The sequence below is a fragment of the Topomyia yanbarensis genome, chromosome 3, assembly GCF_030247195.1.
Source record: "Topomyia yanbarensis strain Yona2022 chromosome 3, ASM3024719v1, whole genome shotgun sequence".
Classification (NCBI taxonomy): Eukaryota; Metazoa; Arthropoda; class Insecta; order Diptera; family Culicidae; genus Topomyia; species Topomyia yanbarensis.
Genome location: NC_080672.1, coordinates 274745213 through 274764008, shown reverse-complemented (window position 1 = coordinate 274764008; position 18796 = coordinate 274745213). Strand labels below are relative to the sequence as shown.

Below are 18796 nucleotides of genomic sequence, written 5' to 3'. Positions count from 1 at the left end.
ACGTACTTAACTGGATCTTCGACAATAATTTCAGAGTCAAAAAACTGCAATGGACGAGCTCCGGTTGTAATCCTTCGTTGCGTGAAAAGCACCATTGAGGTTTTATTTGGATTAACTGATAGTCCAACATGAAGACACCACCGCTCAACAACACATAAGGCTTGTTGCATCAAATCAAAAAGTGTGTTAATGCAAATACCGGTGATCATTATATGATAATCATCGGCGAAACCATACGTCGGAAACCCAAGCTCATTAAGTTTTCTCAACAAGCTATCGGCGACAAGGTTCCATAGAAGTGGTGAAAGCACACCACCTTGAGGACATCCGCAGACACTCAGTTTCCTCATCTCTACTTGTCTTAACGATGAGCACAGATGTCGGTTGCTAAGCATTGCGTGTATCCAGTTCGTGATATATGAAGGTACTCCATGATCTCGTGCTGCTTCCAAAATGGATTCGAAAGACACGTTGTCAAAAGCACCTTCAATATCGAGAAAAACTCCTAAACTTGATTGCTTTTGTGAAAAAGCTTTTTCAATGTTGTAGACAACATTGTGTAACAGGGTGGTAGTAGACTTCCCCCGCTGATATCCATGTTGCATTGCATGCAGCGGGTGCTCGCCCAAGCTACCATCCCGAATGTAGTGGTCGATTAAACGTTCCACTGATTGGAGAAGGAAGGAGGTCAGACTGATCGGTCTAAAGCTCTTTGCCTCCTCATAAGTAACGCGGCCACCTTTGGGAATGAATTTGACAGTTATTTCCATAACTGACATACTTCAACCCGCCGGATGCCACGCGGCCTCTAGGCTGGTTTTGTCCGGAGAAAGATAATAGAGTTATCAACCTCCTAGTGGACCACAGCCAGTTACTGGGGAGTTCGCCCGGCTCTTCCCAGGCTCCGTTCGCCATTGAGAATATTCTAAACCCCCTCAACAATTTTACCCATAGCACGGGTCGCATGACACTATGGAATTGGGGTTCCCTGTTTGGTGTTACCACCGGAACAGGTAGTCTGTAGTGTAATTCTTAGCCGGTTGAAACAACCACTACCGACACTACACGGCTTATCTAGGCTGTTCGGAGAAAGAAGCTGACATTGATGGACAGCTCCCATAGATGGCCGAACAGCCGGCAAGCAACACTTGCAACATGTAATGGCCGCGGTTTGTTGCATAAGCATTAACTTTTGCTGGTGCGCTTTTTTGGTTGCTAAATCAGTTGAATAATGGTTGATGTACATTTCTTTTCAACTAATTATGTTGCAGAAACTACTAGTCAACAAACGGTGCTGCTCGGGCTATACTACCATATGAGGTAATGCGTTGAATAGAGATAACAGACACTGTTCTAACTAATGTGTTCAAATGGGTGGGATGAATAGAGGAGCTAAGATGAATTAGGGCGCAGTAACCCTACATGTCTTTGAAGTATAACAGAAACATCAACCATCCCAACTAACTTCCTTGGGTTATTCCTGAGGTAGAAATAAATGTGGGTCCAATGGCGACCATTATCTCTCGTTTCATCTCCAATGGCAACCATTATCTCTCCGTAACTGCAAGAAACACCGTTTATTCCATTTTAGCAAGGTGGTCTGTGTAAATAGTATTAGTTTGAGCGCAACGTTCCATACTCCCTTTTATTTTGAATGTTACACACGGCAGGTTAGTCGCTTTTCAACTTCCAGACGTGAAGCCATGTTAATTGTCGATTCGGTATTGCTTACATTGAGCCTAAAGTGGTCAATAGGAAAGTGGACAGTAAACATCGATTTATCTTTTCAAAAGCACCAAAGCGAAGTTGTCAGGTCCCAGATTGAAAGATAATTTAAGTCAAGAAGAAGCTCATCGTTTATCGTTTATCGACATAGATAGCACCCAGAGTGGTCCAAAACGGGATCCAGCTTTCGAATTTATCCAGCCTATGATTTAATAGTTGATTATGTTCAATGGATGGAGCGGCGGATGGGATGTAAGGGTAAGTGAGGGGGGTAGACGGGATATGCAATTCCCAACCGTATATTATACCTTTAATTTGAGACTAGGTTAGGTGAAATTGGTTCAGTCATCAACGAAGAACCGACATAGATAGCTTTAGTTCTGGAATATACCCGGTTTTCCGGAAATATCGATAGAGGACAATATATTCAAAGAATCTTTGATTGGCCATAAGTGGTTTATGTCTGCAAATCGAAGTAATTTGATGTCCATTTCGATAAACTTGAACCTTCACGATTGTACTGGTTTATATGGGAAAATGCTATGCGACCACAGCCACCAACCTGTAACTCCGCAAATCAAAAGTCAGACCTGATTAAATACAATAGCAGTCAGTGGAAGTATCCTTCATTTGTAATCAAGTTTATGAAATTCGTCAACAATTCGCTAAAGAATAGGTGAGACATTAACTTAAGAACTTGACTTCCTCCCCGGGGGTTTTAGGAACCGTCATAGGTGGCCAATGTGTGCCGAAGCTAATTTGATTGGCCATTAGAGATCTAGAATCCAAGTAATGCTGCATTCATTTTAATATTTATTGCATCTGTTGGAAATCATAGTGGCGGCAGTTTATATGAAAATTTGCTGTGATACCTCACTCTTCAACCCGTAACTCCGGAACCAGAAGTCTGTTCGATTAAAATTCCATTATTATTCTTTGGGAGTGTTATATCGTTAATTTGAAACTAAGTTTGTGCAAATCGGTTCAGCCATCTATGAGAAAATTGTGTGAGTTTAAATGATACGTACACACTTACATTGTAGTCCCACGACCTGCTCAGTGGGTATTGGGAGGGGAAATATGTTTATGCTATAGGTAACAGGTGGAACAGGTGGAAACGGATCCATCGATTGACGTTTACGTCCGAGGAGAAGGAATGCCAATCCACAGACCCTAAAACAAAAGACCAATGATCGACAAATTTCAACAAAACCATCCAAGGACGAGGCTTTGAATTCCTTTCCGAGTACGATAGACGAAAACAGACGATAAGTGTAAATAAGGGTTCAAAAGGGCTCACTTTGGTTCCAACTAAACCAACAAATCGCTAATTTCATGCAATAATACAAATTTATTCAACATAAAAGGCCTTGAGGTGGGTTGTGACGTCACTCAATACTTGCGGTTTCTATGGCCACTATGGTGATGAAGGCTGCGACGGGTACCCGAAGCGTGTTCTGGTTGGTTGTACGGCAATGGCTGGTTCTAGAGGCTGGACGAAAGTGGCTTGTTCTGGAGGCTGGACGAAAGTTACTGGTTCTGGAGGCTGGACGGAAGCGGCTGGTTCTGGAAGCTGAAGGGTAATGACTCTGACGACCAGCAGATGCAAGGGGCTTTGACATGCGATGCGTCTATGCATATGGAGCTGGGTCTGACGGCTGTCGATAGTGATAACGGTTCTGATCAGCGAATGAGGAACTTTGTAGTAATAGCGTTCCGCTATGTCGATCTTTCCAATCCACAAATCGTTCGGGATTATAAAATGGTGGTCGGTATCAGAGCAAAATGACCGGCGAGGGCCCCTTTGTCTGCGGAAGAAATTGGACGGAACGCGTTCCGGGCCAGAACAAAATGGTCCGCTGGAGGACCTGCCCAGCGTAATAAGTATGAGTGACGCCACTTACCTTTTCAATATTCAATATACCGCACACGCGGTCCTATTGGATCTACCGATGGCTTAAAACTATTCACGTTGTTCACTCTAAAATCTAGCTAAACTTTGCTTAGATTTCCTATATTCTGAACCTACAAAAAACCACAAATTTACACTTAATCACCTTGACAAAATATAACAAAATAAATTACGGACACGACACTCACTTCTAGTTCCTTTGATGGTTGTTGATGGAAAGAACTCGATAACTCTTTTGGTCAAACTATATTTGCTTCGACCTACTAAACGATCGGGTCGGATATCGGCTTCGACCGAACTTTGACAAGTCGCTGTATTTTATTGGCAACCCTTCTAATAGCCGTAACGCCAATGGACAGAATGTTGCGCGGCATTGTTCGCTCAAACCATTGCGACCGGTATCACTAGCACGTATCTGTGAGCTTTACCGCGTGAGTGACCCCTCCGTCCCAGATGAAACGTCAAACTTGGCGGGCTATCACTCACACAGCTTGACTTCATACCCAGGGTAGGATTTATGATAGGTGGACCTCACTGAGCAAATCGTGTGTCGAACCCGACAATAAACGGTGTAACCAGCGGTTACCACATACACACACAGTTAAGGCAAGGCACAAATCTCCGATCAACATGGGGAACGTGCCATTTGAGCCAGTCGCTACTGATTTCTAATTCCTGATATTCGTCCTTTTGGATGAGTCGAATCTTTTCAACGAATTTGAGTCTATAGCAATTCAGCACATGTCAGTTTTTCAAAAATTGTAGCACATGGATTGCAATCTGCATGTGTTATAGCAAATACGCGCGAGGAATGCATGGCAGTTTAAAACAGAAAAAGTTCAGCATGGCCACCGAGATTGCAGGAGGCTATTCTAGAGGTTCAATACTAACAATTAAGAATTAATTCAAGCTTTTTATCTTAAAACCATAATAACATTTTTAATTCTAGCAAGTTACTGTAGGTAGTAAATTTATTAAAAACTTGCTGAAAAAACTTTTTATAATTTTGATTATTCAATTTGTGTAAAATAGCGATCTGTGTGAGCGGAGATGCAAACATATGCCTTTTTCGTACATAGATTATCAACATCCTTCGGTAACACACACACACACACGGTTCCGGTAAGCGGTGCGGTTTTACGATATTATATACATATATATATATATATATATATATATATATATATATATATATATATATATATATATATATATATATATATATATATATATATATATATATATATATATATATATATATATATATATATATATATATATATATATATATATATATATATATATATATATATATATATATATATATATATATATATATATATGTATATAATATCGTAAAACCGCACCGCTTACCGGAACCACACTGCATTTACCGCACCGCGCGGTAATGCGGTAAAATTAATCTATTTTTAAAAATTTATTTTGTATAACCATATATAATAGAATGTTATTTTTATTTACACGAAAATTCTCTTTGACGGACTCCTCAAAATGTATCATTTACGAAAAAATTCAACTTTTGCCAATTTTATTAATAAAACGCCGTATGTTTTGAGACAAATACTTTCGAAACAAGGTAAAACATTGTCATTCCTCTAAATATTAGCATAGCGCTGAAGTCCTACAAAATGTAGCTGTATTTTATCATTATACATACAAAAACGTTCTTCCGCGGCAATTGATAGGAAAATTTCTAATGCAATTATTCTTCAGTTAATTGAAAAAATGGAATAATGAAGTTGTATATTTTTTTCTTTCAATTTTCTTATTGGCAATGACTTTGACACATGAAAATGAAAGGAACGTTTTCGCATCTACATAGTAAAAATCACCTTTAATTCTTAAAGAAAATTCACCAAAAAAATTAAAGGTAAAACACCTGTACTTCTATATAGTATCCCCAGGGGCGGATCCAGAAAAAAATTTCGGAGGGGGTCCGAAATTTCTATTTCGAAATGTTCATTGTACAATTAGTAATATGTAATAACCTCATTTAATTAAAATCATTTTTGGTAATCGAAACTGGCTTGGAATGATTTTGTGTTCAAAATAGAATAGAAACTATTTTAAAATTTCTCAACAACTTGAAAAATTTCGGGAGGAGTCCGGACCCCCAGGACCCTCCCCCTGGATCCGCCACTGAGTATCCCAATACAGTGATATAAAACATGTTGAATTTCATCATATTTGACGGATATTTTTCGTTCTACACATAACATCTAATCAGGAATCCATCTGAGACCTGTACAGAGTTATTGAACATTAGAAAAACTGCAAAAAATGTATGGTTTGCAGCATATACCAGAAATATTATTACAAATAGGGGATATCTAACTTCGAAAGCTTTCAAACAGTTACAAAATACTCCTAACTGAAAAAATATTAGTTGTTTATTTGGTAGAAAATATTTCCAGTTGGACAAACGATGGACGTGCTCGAAAAAAAAAATTATGTAGCATACTTTTTGAGAAAGAGTCTAATGAAACGGTCAGCAGAAAAAATCATTGGACCCCTCTTTATTTTGGACGCTTTTCATACATTTGTTTCCTGCCAATTCCTTGAAATTCGCTTGGTTTGATGATATAATTACATTCTTTGGATTGTTTTTAGTCTCAGTATTATTAGTTCTCTAAATTAATCAAAAAATCAAAAACGATTCAGAATTCCACGATTGCCAAGAGGAATCGGGAGTAATAATGCATTATTAAATTGGATTTGACAGTACAATTCAATTGTTTTTCAATGATTGGATCGCACGTTTTATGTACTTGAAACGGTTCGTTTGTAAATTTTTACTTTGAAGTAAATAGTATTCAAAATATGTCGTAAAAATAATGATGCCAAATTATTTTGGATACAGTTTTTAGAATTTATTTCTAGTAACAGTATGTTTTATCATATTCGAACAACCAAAATGTAAAAAATCAAGTAGCGATAGATCGAATACAGATTATATTCGGATTTCTTTTCAAATCATTGACAAGTCTATGGAAATTAGAGCAATTCAATGATTTTTATGTATCTCTATTGTAGAGTAATCAGTAAAACTCGAAAGTTCTGACAAAGGGTTTCTCCTAACAATGACATCGCTAAGCATTCGTTAAGAAAATAAATCCAGTTGCGCCCTTCTCAAATGGTAAACATTATAGCTTTAATTCACTTTTTAATGCAGACTGCAGACTTTATCAGTTATTTTTTGAAGTGCGGTTGCGGTAATACCGCGCGGTAAAAGCTCATTTCCCGCACCGCGTCCGCGGGAAAAATTGTCTAACAGCAGCGCAGTTTTCGCAGTGCGGGTGCGATAAATACCTTACCGCAACCGCGACGAACCCTAGTTGTAGCTGCTAACCTTTTTGTCTAGATTTATAGTAGTTTTCAAAAAATAGCTTTAAATCTTTTCAACTATAGATTTACAATATATTTCGTGCTTTTTGAAAATACATTCTGAGTTAGAGTTGTACGTTCTTTGAAATCAACTCATTTGTTGGAAAAATCCCACTCTTTTTGAGAAAACTCAAATATCAAGATAGTATTCAACATTGTGATAAGTCATCTATACCATGAAACTATGTCTTTGCGATAGCAATTTGTATTAACATAATAATAATCAAGGAATTTTTAAAGTATGGAAGTTCTTATCCCACCCAAATCTACAAAATGCGTGTCATTACGACATAATATTAGTACAGAGACCACTATCAGTGGACAAAACTTTCTCGTATCAACTAACATAACGCCAGTAACAATACTTTTTGATTGACTGATTGGCGACACTGGACATTGGGTCGCCAGCCTGCGTCATTCCCTGAATGCATCTCAATAAAAGTTAAATTAAGTAACTTAGATAACGGTTTTTGACAGACCTTGAAGCGAATAAATAGAAACATATATCATCCACATCTCGACTGCCGGATCTAGCCCCAGCTGCCTTTGTTGCAATTTTAGCTTTGGCGGTTCAACGACGTCGATAATATCTCGAGAGCAATCAATTGAAAACCCAATTATTCATTCTGTCACAGGCGATGAGTTGTTTTGCTGTACCACAAAGGATACGTGAATTATCGCACGTGACAGATCAGTAATCGGCTCTCAAGTGGTGTTTTATGTATATATAATAGCGTTTTAGTCAACAAAGCTGTAGTTAGAGTCCGTGCTCTATTTCGCTACTATTACGAAAATATGTGCCTATGCTACATCAGTTTCATTAGTTCACATTTATTTTTAGCTTGCCGTACAATCATAAGGTTTTTCGATATGACTGCGTCGTAAGAGATGAACACACGGGTACACTATCCCTTTTACTTGTTTCAACCAGGTGACGAGAAATCCTCCTCAGCTGTAAAAACACAATAGAATAATATATCACACTTTCCCTTCAGTAAGATTCATTATTTATTTACCAACATATTTAATCAATATCATGGCAAACCAGCAACTGCTTCTTCATGCCTAAACCCTCTCACCGATAAGGCCACGCCGTACTAGTGAAAGATTGGTACCGTTCAAAATTTCCCTTCAAAGCTCTCCATAACCGGCTAACAATTCCGTTACGTTTTGTGGTAGCTACGACTAGTGGTTTCCTTCCGATTGCGACGGGGATTGCCATAATTTCCTGCTTCTCACGCACGACTTGAAATAAAAATAAATTGATTTAATTTTCACTTCGCCACGAACCTTCCGCCAACACCCGCCAGAACGAACTAATAAATGGCTCTGGTTGACAGCTTAGCTCACAGTGGCCTTGTCGACGAAACAGTGCTCTGCGAACTGAAATGCTACTGACCGACAACGGAGGACCGAGCGGGCTAAATTGAGTCGATTGTTAATTGACTCTGAGGGTAGACATAGGGCGATGGGGCAAGGAGAATATCGTCGGTACGACGTATATGTACATCAATTTGAAGTAATTTGTGCAACCTTATTGCATAATGCAGCTGCTCGAGAGAACGAACATTAGCTCGTAGTGAAAGCTCATTTTAATGGCCAGACTTCGCCTATATTACACATATTTGTGGAAACAATGGTAATCCGTAGGGGCGGGAATAGCGTAGTTGGTAAATCGATTGCCTTGACGCAGCTGACCTGGGTTCGATTCCTTACCCCGCACAGATTTTTCTAAAGGGATTTTTCCATCGCGAAAAAAAGCAAATGAACCTCAGATTAAAACTTCTATTATCAAAATAAATATAATAGTGATCTATATCCGTGTAATGCTCGACTGGATTCAAAAAACCCGATCAAATGCAATTTTGAATCGTATGTTTATGGGTTAATGTATTTTGAATTGTTTATTGATAGCGTAATGTTTTGCTTCGGATTTGTGCGACATCAGAAGGTAGACTGAAAAATATAAAAGCTTACTAATAAAAGTATATTTTTGACATTTCATGTCGCTCTGTAGTTTTTCAGTTTTTTTTGAAAAAGCATGACAGTACTGGTATTTTACCGTTAATACCGGTACTGAGGGATACTGTCCCAGAGAACCGGTTCTCACACAAAAAGGGTAGGTTCTAGGCTTTAATAGAAAAGGTAACAGAAAGGCACCATGAAGACAGCCGTATGTACTGAATTTTCTTATCTCTGTCTGTCTCAGTGACAAGCGAAGACTGCAGTTGCTGAGCAATGCGTTAATTGCACTCTATAACCATGTGTCGCATCCACAATAGAGCCACTTCTATAATAACAAAAAGAAAGTTTTTCCCCGTTGGAAAAATTCAATCAGCAGTACTCTAACAAGGCCCCGAATACGTTGATTGATTTTCTAAAAAAAATGAGTAAAGAGTGGCAAGAAAAATTCCCACACGAGCGAATTTCCTGCCAAATCACATATTTTTTGGCAAACTAAGACACCTTCTGCTTTCCGATTTCCTCGGGGACGTCAAACTTATTACGGGCAGTGAAAGAGTAAAGTCCAGAAAGCTGCCGGGAATCTACTTTCCCGCTTCTATTTCGGAAAATTTTTATTTTTTTTTTTTTTGTTATGCACAATCTCACAAAGTGTGGTTGACTTACACCAACGGTCAAATATTAGAAATCCATAGTGACTAGACTATTATGAAAACAATTAAGTAAAATCGACGTTTGTCGGCTCCCACGTTCATGAAGCAGTTGGATAATGAACTTGAAATACAGTTGACATTGTAAACCATTCGGAAAGGGGTACTTCAATACGATTTGAAGGGCAGAGTTGTACTCAACCCTCGAGCACTCGCGCTGTTGTACTTTGTACAACACTGTGGGATTTTTCGTTATCATTTTGTTGCAAAGACGTTTTTCAATGTCAAACACTATGTATTCCTCAGAAATCATGTATCTCTGTTTCCTGTAACGAACAGTGGTCCAATTTTAAACGCATATAATTCAGCCATCTCACAATAAATTTTAAATTTTTTTACACATATCGCCCCGAAATATTTCTAAGAATAGATTCCAATAGATAAACCCAAACATTTTTGATATCATGGCATTAAAAATTTAAATAATGTAGAACCTAGCCAAAATATCGCGCATTTACACACAGAAGATAGCGCTTCCCAAGTCCGGCACGACATATTTGTGTACCTAGCGCGCTGCGCTTCTATGGATGACGTCATCGTCGACTATTTAAAGAACGGATTTGGCCGGACAAGGTCAGTTGCCTGCAGTGATGCCACAAGTACAGATTAATTTGGAAAGGTACAGATTTTTGAAGCATTTTTGGTACATTTTCTGTACGGTACAGATTACAGATTTTTGTGAAAAAGTACAGGTTGGTACAGATTTTTTACATGACAGCAAGGTAAAATAATTTAACCCTGCGATGCATCGCAGTCAATATCAGGTAAACGTTGAGCTAGGCAGCAGTGATGACAAGAATCAGAAGTGGAGCTGGCACTGAATGAGCTTGAACTAAAGCTGACATTAGCATACGATATACGAGAAACATGCTTCCAGCAAATCAAAGGGATGATGTCTAAGTGAAAGCCGAGCGAATCTTCTCGGAGTGCGTACGTTTACTCTGACCTTTTCCATTTTAATTCTTGCAAACAGGTTTCTCGCATTGTATTGATATTACCAGCCCCATCTCAGCTTCTCGCCGCCACTCTGCTTGCACATAAAGTGGCAGCAAGAATTTAAGCTGGAGCTGATATTGAATTTACTCAGTCAAACTCATCCGGAATTCTAACTGGTTTCTTACGGGATTCCAGCTCAAATAAAACAACCGAGTCAGAATGTCTGATTTGATTTCCTCGAATGAAAAATATGTATAAGAAAAATGTTTTTTTTTTAATGTTTGGGTACAGAATCCGGTACAGATTTTTCTATAGAATAACACAGATTGAAAAGATTTTTCAACTCCCGGTACAGATTTAATTGTGGCAACACTGGTTGCCTGTTGAACGGCAGGCGGAGCAGATCACTGCGCTGTGTGTTTTCACAGCCAGCGCAGCTGAGTTAGAAGTCCGTTACACTGGCAAGTCACGTTCAAACACTATGCTTTCTTTTGTGTTGTGCTCGTTTCCAGAACACCTTTATGTACACTCTCGAACACAATTATTCGTACACAAAATCGCTTGTACATTTGAGCTCCATTTGCAATCACGGTTAACATAGTGTCGTGGTACTAGTTGTCTCTTTCGCTCTACCCATCATCATCAGCGTTGACTCATTTTGCTTTGTGTGCTTGGGTTCAATATTTGAGGCGAATATGTAAGTAGGTATATCTAATTTGTTACTAGCAACTTAGATATTTGTTAGCGGTTGCATGCGTAATCGGCATGGTAGCAATCTGTACGTTCGTTGCGCAAAGACGAAAACTTTCTTGGCAACAAATTTACGCAGATCGATGGTAAGCACAACGAAAGTTTATTATTTACGTTCGATGAATTCTTCATTTCTACTCACTTCCTATTTTGATTCTGCTAATAGGTACTACAAAGCCTATTTATGAATGAATACACTGCCACTCGAAAAACCGTTACAAAAACGCATCTAAATCCATATATAGAGTTATTTTCGATTCTTGTATATTTATAGTTTCGATATATGATTAAGACCACTGCATTCGCTACATTTGTATGCGTACTTTAGGAAAGTTACAATAATAGCAAAATATAACTAGAAAGTTTGGTCTATACATGAAATGTGATTATATTGTCTAAAATTTGATTTTTCTTCACCGGTCCGAGTTTTTTACTACACACAATCGAAAAGTTTTTACAATTTTTAAAAGCTGATCTTGTGCTATAAAGATTTAGTTGCACATATTAGTTCGGTTACGGTTTTCTGACTTCTTTCCTCAGATCTTCTCAAATAAGTTTAATCGGATTCGATCACCTACTACAAATGAAATGGCCTGATAACCAAGAAGGTTTGGTTCAATATGTAACATTCGATGTTGATTGGTTATGCTTACACTATACGTAAGAAATATATTTGATTTATTATTACTCTAAATGTACTATGAAAATAAACATTTTACATTAAGTAGTATAGTCCTACGTCTGGGGTTCGTGCAACCCTATAGGGCTGCCTCTTGCAGTTTTTAGGTCTGATTATGATGTCAAACGTAAATGAAGAGTCTACAGAAACGGAAAATGAATGTTAAGGACAATCATGCAATTTCCCTTTTTCAATATTTTTTGTTTCCAAACAACTTACTTTTATTTACACGCACACTAAATATTTTGCCAGTTCTACTAATTACACGGTTCTACCAATTATACAGTGATTTTGAACTTTTGAAGAGACCTAGTATAGGTTGTAGGGCGCATCGAATGCAATACAAAAAATTGTTTGACAAATCTTGTATACCCCCAAAATCTTGATTTATGGCAAAAAATTCATTCTTTGGGACTTTCTGCACAAAAAAATTAGCTTTTCAGCCGATTTTCACTATTTTAATATTTCTGGAAGGAAAAATGGACCTTTCCAAACATGATGCTATTTTGCAAAAAATAATGTGCAATTTATGGACAACAATTCGAAAATTGTTAATTTTTCGAGATTTTTTATGAAAAACATTTTTCCAAAGGCACGTCCTGATTCTAATGATACTTCGCAAGAACATTCAATTCTGCTTCCAATGACATTTAGATTATCAAAATCGGGTGGGATTTATTTATTTATTTGGTTCTCAATTTATTTCGTACCGCAGACCCTCTCCAATATCACTGCATGCAGCGTTCAACATCGAATTTGTTTACTATCAATATATTATTTCCAGTCTGTTACGAAAAGTTGCTTTAAATTCCAATATACTTCCAATATACTTGCATCCGTATCCCCAGGTTGCCGACCACTGAGATAGAGCAATCAGAAAAGTTCATATTTGTAATATGGTCTGTAGACACAATTATGCTTTGACTTAGCAGTGTTCCGAAAAACGATCAAAATTGTTGCCGGTCTACTGTCTACAACTAAAATGCAAAAAAAACTGGGACTGCAGATCAGAAATCAGAATAAGTTGACTCAATTGACACCATTGTCATATTATTCGAAAATTTGTGTCTCAATGTAAATTTAGAATCCCAAATAACGTAGACAAATCTGTGATTAGATGTTATATTTTTGCCATATGCAATTCAAAAATACTAACTTGAATGTTTCGACTTATCAATCTGACATTTGAATGTAATTAAACATATGCATCTTTATACTACTATAGTATTCAACAAACGTCCGAGACGCAAACTTGACATAGTTTTCACCGGGGGTTCTTTGTTTAAACGCTGCACAAAAATCGATATCGTAATTGCATATGGTACCCCCAACCGTAACGTGCAATTATCTATATCTGAGCCACATGTTTGATACGCTACACAATATTGCTCGACTACCCTACGGTAATCGGGCAAAGGTAGCACAATTTTGTATAAAACAAAATAAACACGAAACCAACCGGGGTGGCGTTCAGCTCACTACTCTCATTAATATGCTCCGAATGACTGCCTCCCATCTACCATACCGCCCACATGCATTTCACAAGCCTGTATAGGGCAGCTTAACGTCGAAGTCAATGCCAAGGATTTTGCGATCCGCTTGATTCGGTGATTTATTTTTAACTAAAGTATACGTACCTAGTCAGTGCAGTCATACCAGCTGTTGCATTTGTCGTAGGGATGTCACTAATTCTCCAGCAGTTGCTTAAACTTCCGGTAGTTACGCTAGTGCACAATGTACACATATGTCGCAAATACCGAAAGTCACTTAGTTAGGGTCGAGAGAGAACCTATACTTTCAGCCTGAATTTCTCCAAAAAAGCAAAAGATCGAACAACCGCGACGTTTGCTTTCCTTTTGTTTTGTTTATAGAGATTTTAATCGTTAAGGTTATTCATGATATATCGCAGTTGAGTCCATTGCCTTGTGCGCAGCTCATCTGGGTTCGATTTCTAACCCCTGAACACAGGGTAAAAAAAATTCTAACCCGGAAAAAGTGTTAAAGTTAAAAACTACAATAAAAACAAAAAACACACGAACGAACGATTGAATAATAAATTACCTACCGTTGCGTCTTGACAACAGAAATTTATCCAAAAATCACAATGTACGCAACTAAACAGCCAGTGGTGGAATCATTTCAGATTATGGTATCATAAAGCTACCGTGGCGATGGCGTACCCACCCACCTACGCTGGTAAGGTGAAGCAAGCTTACTGTCAATACATTTGTACATACCTACACTACAACTGTGCTCTCATCTGCTTACAGCCATAAATCGGCATATCGCGTGCCGGGCTTTATTTTCATGGTTGCTCCGTGAACCATTTAGCAGCCGGCAAATCTCAGGAACAAAAGTACTCCTTGACCACACGTTTCTGCTACCGATCGTCACAACGGTGTATATAGACATAATCCTTGGCAGTCGTCGGGGCAAAATGTTAGTTGCTGGTCCGACAGTATTTTCTGTTTTTGCATTATCAAGTCTTTATCTTTTTACGACAAAATAGCCTGTCCACTTTGTGGGACCATTCGGGAGACAATTTGAGATTACGTCGTCTGGAACAAATTTCAGCCGTTTTAATTTGCCACAGACAAACATCGTCAGGAGCTGCTAATCGATTCTCTTCGGGTTTGCCTATTAATCCCCCTCCCTCCGTTGTTGGCCGGTGGCTACCAACAATACTAAACTAATTCCGTTCAGCTTAACGTTTTATTGTAAAGAAAAGGGCACATCGTTCCGAAGTTTGTTTGGCCACCAATATCGATCAAACCTTTTCTTTTTTTAATAATTCTTAGTTGGCTTCATTGATCTTATATCTTCCTATCAGCTGGACATATTAATGTAGGTTTAAAAGTAGTTTATTCACTATTTGTACCGTGCCAGGGCCACAGAGAGAAAATGCGGGCCCGGGGGGTCCAACGTACGGGCCCCCACCACTGTGTATTGCCTTAGTACAAAAAAGTCAATATTTGAAATCCATTGGAGTTCACAAATATTATCTATAGTACACTGAAATTTTATGTTTATGTACCATTTTTTTGCTCTTATTGTTTGTAGTGCCAATGAAGGAAAAAACGAAGAGTTTTTTTATACTTTGGGTGTTTTTAATACCTTTTCGACAGTTCTGGTGACTTTGAAAAGCGCCATTTTTGTTAATAGTATTTATAAAAGTAAGGATGGCAAGACTAAAAGTGTAGTAATTACAAAAATTAAAAATATCTAAACGGCGATCAATGGCAAAATATTAAAAAAAGCAATAGGAAAACTAAATATAAAAAGAATGTACAAAAGAGCTAAAAACAACAAAATCAACCAAATAAACAAATTAATGTCAATTGTCAAAAAATATTTAATCGAGAAAAACCAAAACAAAACCTATAAAAATGTATAAAGCAAAACAGGAAACTAGAAAAACATATTGCGAAGATTAAAAAAGTCGGACATTATTGAACAAATGGTGAGAATAATGAAAAATCGATAGGAAAGTAGAAATTTTTTTTAGAATCAACGAAAATGAAAAAAAAACTACTAAAAAGAATACAAACATTAATATAAAAAATGAATAAAACTGAAAAAACTCGATAAATCAAGAATAGTAAAATTTATTTAACTTTAAAAGAAGACATATTTAAAGCAATAGAAAAAATAAATAAAACATTAAGAATGCATAAAACTAGAGGAGTATATATAAAAAAACAAGAATAAAATAACCATAGAGAAATTAAAAAAAATGGACGAGCCAGTAAATTTTGAAAAACTGGAAAATTGAAATGATGAAAAGACGAAAAAGTAAAGAAAATTGGAAGTATTGAACAAAAACGGAGGAAACAGACAAAATGGAAAACAAAAAATAGTAAAAAAAGGCAACATGGTATACTACAGAAACACAAAAAATTAAGATATCAACACGAAAAAATGAATAAAATGGATATTATTTAAAAAATAGAATAAGCACTAGAAATGAAATTTGAAATAAATTCAAACAACGAACTAAATGTAAAAATTAGAAAAAGTACGCATAGTATCAAGCAAAGATAAATCAAATGTTTTTTAGGAAAATTAAAAAAAATCAATGTAAACGTATAGGAAAATGGTCAACAGAAAAAGTACTTTCAAAATAGGTTAAATGGAAAACATAAAGAAATAACAATAACGAATTAAATCTTAAAAAAGGTATAAAAAATAAAATTATATTAAATGAGCAATGGGAAAAAATAAAACTACGATAAACGGAAAGCTAAAAACTAGAAAATGAGGAAGAAAATAGGAGAAAGGTAAAAAATTAAACAATAAGACAAATTGGAATGAATTTGAATAAGTAAAATTGCTTTTGGAAATGCAAAAAAATATTAAAAAAGGAAATAGAAAAAGGCTATAACAAGAATAAATGTAGTAAATAGACAAATTCTAAAAATTAGATGGAATGACGAAAGAAACAAATAAAAAAGTAGGGTATTAAAATATGAAACAATAAGAAAAAAAAATAAAGAAAGCAGAATTTTCTCGCAAAATTGCGAATAAAATTTATTAACAGAGAAAAAACTATAAATTAAAGTAAGTGATAGTGATAGCAATAGAAAAAAACCTATTTTAATCCACCTAGCGGTGCGATTGTGCCTTTCTCAATCATGAATCACGAGAATGTGTGCGTTGTTTATATTCATTAAAAGCTTTTAAATGCATATATTACATTTTATTATTATACATCACATGACAACTATATACAGGAAAATACATCATTATTCGAGTTCTATAATTTTTAAAAAGAAAAAACAGCCACGGTAATATTGAACTGAAAAAAGGTGCAAAATCGGCAAAGTCCCAAAGAGTCGATTTTTATAAAAAAAATAATTTTCGAGATAACATAAAATCTCGACGTTTCATGCATTTTAAAGATGTTTGGCATCAAAAATACGAATTCGATTTCTGAAATTTCATGAGGTCCCCCCTTTGAAAAAAAAATTGAGTTCCGGCTTATATGGGAATTTCATATGTGACCGGACGGTTTAGTCTATATTTCCGGAACCATATATGCGATCCGTACGAAATTTTATAGACATCTATGGGGATATTATAGCTATCATTTGGGACTAAGTTTGTGAAAATCGGCCTAACCATTTCCGGGAAACTGATGTGAGTTCGTAAATTTTGAAAGATGGCCGCTTTTCCCGGGCACTTCCGGAACCGTCTATGGTGGTCAATGTAGTCAACGAAAGTTTGGTTGGCCGTCGGTGACCTAGAACAGCAAATTTAAGTTGTTTGAGAGACATTTTAGCGAAATTTTTACCTATTTTGCTTTCATCGGAGTATCGGTTTAAATCACAATTTGCTATGTGATCGCACGCCACAACCTGTAACTCCGGAACCGGAAGTCGGATCGGAATGAAATTAAATAGCCATTTACGGGGACGCAATACCTTTCATTTTAGGCCAAGTTTAGTCGAATCGGTCTAGCCATCTCCGAGAAACCGATGTGACTGTTATTCTGAATTTAGATACTTCCGCCGGGGCTTCCGGAACCGAGGATGGTGGCCAATGTGGCCAAATAGACTTTGAATGGATGTTAGTGACCTAATACTACAAATCGAAGCAGTTGTGGTCATATTTTGGAAAATTTTTCACCTTTATACATTCATTGCAGAATTTATTAAAATCGACATTTTCTGCGTGTTCGTACTTATCACCCTGTAATTCCGGAACCGGAAGTCGGATCCATTAGAAATTCAATAGCAGCCTATGGGAACGTTGCACCTTTCATTTGAGACTAAGTTTGTCAAAATCGGTTCAGGCATCTCTGAGAAAAATGAGTGACATTTTTGGTCACATACACACACACATACACACACACATACATACATACACACATACATACACACACAGACATTTGCCGAACTCGACGAACTGAATCGAATGGTATATGTCACTCGGCCCTCCGGGCCTCCGTTAAAAAGTCGGTTTTCAGAGCAATTGCAATACCTTTCTATTGAGAAAGGCAAAAAGGTGCAAAATCGGCAAAGTCCCAAAGAGTCGATTTTTATAAAAAAAATAATTTTCGAGATAACATAAAATCTCGACGTTTCATGCATTTTAAAGATGTTTGGCATCAAAAATACGAATTCGATTTCTGAAATTTCATGAGGTCCCCCCTTCGAAAAAAAAAAATTGAGTTCCGGCTTATATGGGAATTTCATATGTGACCGGACGGTTTAGTCTATATTTCCGGAACCATATATGCGATCCGTACGAAATTTTATAGACATCTATGGGGATATTATAGCTATCATTTGGGACTAAGTTTGTGAAAATCGGCCTAACCATTTCCGGGAAACTGATGTGAGTTCGTAAATTTTGAAAGATGGCCGCTTTTCCCGGGCACTTCCGGAACCGTCTATGGTGGTCAATGTAGTCAACGAAAGTTTGGTTGGCCGTCGGTGACCTAGAACAGCAAATTTAAGTTGTTTGAGAGACATTTTAGCGAATTTTTTACCTTTTTTGCTTTCATCGGAGTATCGGTTTAAATCACAATTTGCTATGTGATCGCACGCCACAACCTGTAACTCCGGAACCGGAAGTCGGATCGGAATGAAATTAAATAGCCATTTACGGGGACGCAATACCTTTCATTTTAGGCCAAGTTTAGTCGAATCGGTCTAGCCATCTCCGAGAAACCGATGTGACTGTTATTCTGAATTTAGATACTTCCGCCGGGGCTTC

The 18796-nt window shown here is 37.1% G+C and overlaps 1 protein-coding gene and 1 long non-coding RNA gene across 6 annotated transcripts in view; one reads left to right on the top strand and one right to left on the bottom strand.

Moving 5' to 3' along the window:
• The window catches only part of LOC131690253 (anion exchange protein 3), a 198635-nt gene that overhangs the window by 132093 nt on the left and 47746 nt on the right, over positions 1-18796 (top strand). The gene's annotated exons all lie outside the window — the stretch shown is intronic.
• Positions 7847-8421, bottom strand: LOC131690260 (uncharacterized). The gene is made up of 2 exons (XR_009305539.1): positions 8059-8421; positions 7847-7994 (listed from the first exon to the last, which is right to left on the bottom strand). It is a non-coding gene; the product is annotated as an uncharacterized LOC131690260 (long non-coding RNA).